General features: G+C 52.0%; 1 protein-coding gene across 4 annotated transcripts in view; it reads left to right on the forward strand.

Annotated features, from left to right (window-relative positions):
* TET3 (tet methylcytosine dioxygenase 3) overlaps positions 1-1,614 on the forward strand; it is a 30,758-nt gene extending 29,144 nt beyond the window's left edge. For all 4 annotated transcript variants that reach the window (XM_071729305.1, XM_071729306.1, XM_071729303.1 and 1 more), the window contains one exon: positions 34-1,614. The gene's annotated coding sequence lies outside the window, so the exon portion shown is untranslated. The remainder of the gene's footprint in view (positions 1-33) is intronic.
* Positions 1,615-6,316: the final 4,702 nt, after the last annotated feature.

Raw genomic sequence — 6,316 nt, forward strand, 5'->3', positions numbered from 1 at the left:
TCCATGGTGTTCCACTCTGGTGCTCCACCACAGTTAATCCATGGTGTTCCACTCTGGTGCTCCATGGTGCTCCCCCATGGTTCTTCTCCACGGTGCTCCACCACAGTTCTCCACCATGGTTCTCCACCACCATGCTCCACCACGCAGCCATAGCAGGGTGCACAGCCCCCTGCACCCCCCACATGCACCACCCCCCCCCATCACCCCCTGGTGCCCCCACCCTCCCCCCATGCCTTCTCCCGCTTCTCCCATCTTTTTTCTTCCCCCCCTCTTTTTTTGTTCAGTTTCTCCACTTTTTGGGGTTTATTGGTGCTACTCTTCCCCTTCCCCATCCCGCCGGGGCAGCAGCTTCCCCTGTGCCCCTCAACCAAGGCAAATACCTCAAACCCCCTCAGACTCCCCCAGAACCCCAACTCCCCCCCCCCCCCCCCCCCCCCCCCCGCACCGCGCAGGCAAGCAAAACTGGGGCGAATTGTGCCGAAATCAGGGATCCTTTCGCAGCGGGGGGGGCTCCTCCTTCCCCCTCCTTTCCCCTTCTTCCTCTTTCTCCGAGGTTTTTCCTTATTTTATTCCCCCACCCCCCATCCTTCAGGGATTTGACCAAACTGCCCTCATTTCAGCCTCAGTTTTGAATCCCAGGATGAATTATGAAATGATTTTTTATTTTCCCTCTGGTGGCTTTGTCACATCACAAATCAAAACAGAATAAAACCCAAATTTTCAGAAATTCATTTGAAAGCCGGGGGGAGGGAAGGGGGGGAGATGATTTTTTGGTATTTTTATTTTTTAATTGTTGCATTTTCTTTTGAAATTCTGCTCTTGAAACTATTTTTTGGGCTCACTGAGGAGGGGAGTGGGGTGGGGGTGGGGGTCTTGGTGGCTCCTAAAAATTCAACACTTGAAGATTTTTTTTTTCTTGGTCGGCTCGGGGCAGTGGTTACTTGAAATGAAGTTTGGTTTTTTGTTGTTGTTTTTTTTTGTTGTTGTTGGTTTTTTGTTTTTTTTTTGTTTGGTTTGGTTTGGTTTGTTTTTTTTTTTTTCTGTTTCTGTTGTTTCTGGGGCGGATCGAGGACCGGTAGAATTCTTTTTCTTTTCCCACCTGTCTCAAGGCAATAGGATTAATGTGTATTAAACTGTAGATACTTCTAGGACAGTAAATTTATGCTGATAATTTTATTTTGTATAATTTCCCCCCCTTTTTTTTCCCTTTTGCCCCCTCTTTGTGTTGTTTTTTTGTTTGTTTTTTTTCCCTTAACACCCTTTATGCTTTCCCCCTTCTCAGTGTTTTTTGGTAAATTTATTTTTTAGTATGCCTAAAAATTGCAAGTTTTGACCTTTTCCCCCTCCCCAAATTACTTCCCTAGTTTGGTTTTTTTTCCTTTTTTTTTTTTTTCTTTTTCTTTTTTTTCTTCCCCTCCCCTGTTTGTTTCATTGTTGTTTTTTGTCTGGTTTTGTGTTGTTTTGTTTTTTTTGTTTTGTTTTGTTTTTTTCTTTTTAATTTGTATTTTATTCTAAGTTACACGTGGCCAGCTGGGCCACGAAATGTATTATTCCTGATATCTTTAAAATATTGTGGGTGTTTTAATAAATTTTATATTTATTTTTTGCACTCAACCAGACAGTCCCTGCCTTTATCTTTCCTGCTGGGGAGGGATGGGGTGTGGAGCTGGAAATTGAGGATGGGGGCGGGATTGAGAATGGGATGGGATCAGAGGACAGGATGGGGCCCTGGAATTTTTGGGAATTTTCTTTGTGAAAATGGGGGACAGGAGGTGGTCCTGGATACTTGGGAATGGGGAGAAGAAGAGGAAGGATGGGGTGCTGGGTTTGAGGGGAGAGGGTCAGGATGGGGCCCTGGGTTTGGGGTTGGTCAGTATGGGCCCTTTTGGGGGGAGTATGTGTCAGGCAGGGATCCTGGGTTTGAGGGGGGACTCAGGATGGGGTCTTTGGGTTTGGGAGGATGGGGCCCTCTGGGAGGGGGGGAGACAGGATGGGGCACTGGGTTTGAGAATGGGGGGCAGTTACAAGGGGCCATCTGGGTGGGTCAGGATGGATCCTTGGATTTGGGGGGCAGTTGGAGGGGGCCCTCTTGGGAATCCTGGCTGTGGAATGGGGAGGTGGCCACATGTTGTGTGTGTGGGGTGGGACGAGGGGGTCTGGTTGATCCCTGCCTGGGGGACCCGGGGGGGGGTCGGATGCACAGGGGGTGCAGCTCTGGGTGAGCTTCATCCCTGCCGCGGGGACATGCAGTGCCCGTGGTGCGGAGCGTGTTGGGTACCCATGGATTGGGATGGTTCCGGATGTCACCCTCTGGCTCCTGCCCTGGGCCCTGTGTCCCACCCACAGCTCCGCTGCTCTCCCCACACCGTGGCAGTCACGGCTTTGGGTTCTGGTACCGGTACCAAGGGTACTGCCCCAACGGGCGAATGGTGATGGTACAAGAGCCCTCCCATGGGGTGAGCGCTCGTGGCCTCGCTGGCTGCATGCCAGAGCTCAGGATTTTTTCTCCTCCAACCTCCAAAGGTCGGGTTGAGATCCACCTTGAGCACTGCACCCAGTTCTGTGCCCCCCCAGTACAAGGGGGAGAGGGAATTGAATTATGGGAGAGTCCAAGAGAGGATGGTGGAGTGACTGGAACAGCCGCTGAGAGGCCCTGGGGCTGCTGAGTCTGGAGAGGAGAAGATGGAGGGGGGACCTGATTAATGTGTACAAACACCTGATGGTGGGTGTCAGGAGGGAAGGGACAACCTTGTCAGGTGTGGGACAACCTCACGTGTGCCCTGGGACAGGATGAGGGGCATTGGATTCAAGGTGGAGCAGAGGAGGTTACTGTGAAGGTGAGGGAGCCCTGGCACAAGCTGCCCACATTGGTTCTGGGGTCTCCTCTGGAGACTTTTGATCCCCATCTGGATGCATTTCTGAGCCCTGCCCTGGGCTTGGTCTTGCTCTGGCAGGGGGTTGGGCTCCATCATCTCCAGAGGTCCCTTCCAACCCCTGACCCTCTGTGATTCTGTCATCTCAGAACCAGAACCACTCCATTTCCCCTGCCTGCCCCGGGGTCGTGTGTCCCACCCACAGCTCCCCCCACCCCAGACTGTTGGCTGGAGATCCCCTCCCAAGGCTTTGGGGCGAGGGGGGGGCGGTGGGGGTGTCCTCGGGTCTCCTGCGGTGTTCTCACTGCCCTGGATGCTGCTGCTGCCCGGTTAAGGAGCTGGGGTGGTGTTTGTGCACTCAGCAGTCACTCAATAACGGTGCTCCACGAGTGCTCCAGCCTGTTTGTGCCTACCAGAGTACCTGCATTTTTCCCCTAAGTTCTAGGTTTGCAATTTGGGCAGCTGTATGGGAGTAGGGGAAGAAGAAGAGCTGGAAGGAAAAACTTTATTGAAACTTTTTTATTATTGTCTTGCCAGACAGGGGAAGGGGACAGGCACTTCTTTTCCTCCTCCCGAATCAAGGCTGCTGCCAAGGGGAGCTTTAAGGCTTGAGTGCACCTCAGCCAAACCAAGCACTTCCAAAAAATGAGCTGAGCTACTCGGGGCTGGGTTCCAGCCAAACTGCGGTGCTGGGACCAGTGGGAACCTGGTCTCCAGGAGCAGAAACCAGTTGTAGCATTGAGAACTCGGAGCAGATGTGGGATGCAGTCTGGTCCCATCCTCTCAGTGCAGTTCTGGAGCAGGCAGCTGGCAGCTTTCAACCACTCCAGGCTGCTGCAGAGTGACAGTGACATGTGGCTGATGTCACTGTTGTCCCCCAGAAGTGAAGTTTGGAGTTTTGGGGGCCCTATTGAGCAACAGTGGAGAGTGGCTGCCGAGGGCTGGTATATTTGAGGTTTTTGGTAAAATGCAAACCCGTAGCCCGATTGATGGTGGTGCTGTGGTTAGGGTACCATGTGAGGGTTAGGGCCAGCAAAAGTTTCCAGTGGTCGCTCTTTGCATTTTTTTGCCAGTCTCATTCATTCCAAGTTTTGGGAGCCCTATTGAGCAACAGTGGGAGAGTGGCTGATGAGGGGTGGTATATTCGAGGTTTTCGGTAAAACGCAAACCTGTAGCCCAGTTTTTGGTGGTGCTGTGGGTAGGGTTCCATGTGAGGGTTAGGGCCAGCAAAAGTTTTCAGTGGTCACTCTTTGCAGTTTTTGTAGAGCTCCACACTCTGGCAAGGGGTAGGGGTTGATGTTCTCTGACAGGCTCCCAGCTGTGGATTAGATGATGCTCTCTGATAATCTCTGATTGGCTCCCAGATGTGGATGGGATAGCCCAGGTGTGGCCCCTCAGGTGGATGAGGGGGCTTTCCCAGGAGTCTTTGGGAAGGGCAGGGGGTGGGGCTCAGGATATTTAAGCCTCTAACTCTGCTCAGGGGTTCACTTTGCTTTTGGAATGTTTTCTCCTTGGAGCTCTGCTGGGTGAGAGAAGGAGGGTGGGGGACTTTTGGCTATTGCTGTGCTTTTTTAATCTCTCTGGGTGTGTTTTTGTTTTTGTTTTTTTTTTTTTTTCTGGTTCCCCAGGTGATCGTGGCTGCTGTGTTCAACTCTGGAATGAGAAGCTCACTGGAAGAAGGGGCCCCCCTGCTCCTGGACTCTTGACACCTAGGTGGGTTTGGGAGGTGAGGGTAGGGGTGTGCTTGGGGGTACATAAGCACCCCACCTCTGCCCCAGAGGCTCAGTCTGCTCTGGGGCTGTGCTGGGCTCAGGTCTCTGTTGTTCCTGCAGCAGCGGAGCTCTTTGTGTCGCTGTTTTTGAAGCTGAGGGATCCAGAGGCAGCAGCATTCTGCAAGAGCCTCCAGGTCAGCAGTCTGTGCAGTCAGAAGGGAGTTTTTTACCCAAACCATTTTCTCCTCTTGGAAGTGTTGTGTGGGATGGTTTGGAGTTATAATTTGCTTTAATATTCTGGATTTTTCTGTTTCTTGTCTCTTTCTTCTTTTCACAGGTTCTGAATAGGAGCCTCCTCACCCACTGCTGTGCCTTTCCTTGGTGACCATGGCTTAAGGTACCTTATTTCTGAAAAATAAGTGGAACCACGTGTGGGGAAAGTCAGGGGGACAAGGTTGGGAATTGCAGGGAAGGGTTTGGAAGTTAGTGTGGGACTTGATTGGCTCCCAGCATGATGCTAATGGGGGCAGGGGAGCTCTAGCACTTCTGTGGGGTCTGAAGTAGTTTCTGTTGTCTTTGATGTCTTAGAACTTTTTCAGCCCTTGATGTCTTCCCTATACTTTTGGAAGCTGAGGGATCCAGAAGCATCAACAGTCTGTGCAGTCAGAAGTGAGTTTCTTACCAACACCATTTTCTCCTGTTTCACCCCTCTGCACCAGGATGGTGAAGCACTGTGCCCACAAGCGGGCTGAGCAGATGCGGTGTTATTCAGCCAGGTTTGTGCCAAGGGCAACTCAGTGCAGCATTTACCATTTGGGTTTTTAGGTGCTGTGCAGGCCCTGTTGGAACTGGATGGGCATTTGAGGTGAGCTGGAATGGTAGCCAGGAGGGTCAGGGGGCAGGTGACTTCTCGCAAACACAACAGGAATTTTGTGTCTTTCTTATATCCTATGTGCCTCAAGAAATCATGGTTACATCATCCGATTCTGGAATGATCAGATGAGACATCCACGATGGAGGATTTGAGGAGCTGGGTGTTGAAGAGTTTGGCAGTGGCTGGTGTGATGCTCATTGGCAGCACTGACTGTGGCATAGCCCCTTTCCCTGCCCTTTTCTTGCCATTGTGGCCCTGTCCTTCTCCTCCTCCCCTATGAGTGTGGCCTTGCCCTTATTTCCCCCCCCGTCCCCCCACAGCTTCCTCCCACCTCCCCATTTACCCCTGCAACTTTCTCCTTTATTCTGCTTTTCTCTTTTCTCTCTTTCTGTGGCTCAGTTCAGGCTCTGAGCCTTGTCCCCAACTCACTGCTGGGATTTCTGAGGACTGTAATTAACCTTTCCCTGCCTTCAGAGTGTCCTGGAGGGTGTTGGCAGTCCCTGGGGACAGAGCTCCTAGCTGTGGCCGGAGCAGGGGATGATGTTCTCTGAAGGGCTCCAGTTAGGGCTGGGGTAGCCCAGGTGTGGCCATTCAGGTTGATGAGGGGGCTTTCCCAAGGGACTGTGGGGAGGGCAGTGGGGCGGGGCTCAGGGTGTATAAGCCTTCACCTCTACTCCGGGGATCGGTCTGCTCTGGGGCTGTGTTGTGTTTGGAGCTCTATTGGGTGAGAGAAGCAGGGCTGGGGGCTTTTGGATGGTGCAGTAGTTGTTTGCTCTGTCTTGATATTTTTTGGTTCCCCATGCGGTAATGCCTGCAGTGTTCAACTCTGGAATGAGAGGGTAAGTGGAACACCTGGG

Source organism: Heliangelus exortis, chromosome 30 (genome assembly GCF_036169615.1).
Source record: "Heliangelus exortis chromosome 30, bHelExo1.hap1, whole genome shotgun sequence".
Classification (NCBI taxonomy): Eukaryota; Metazoa; Chordata; class Aves; order Apodiformes; family Trochilidae; genus Heliangelus; species Heliangelus exortis.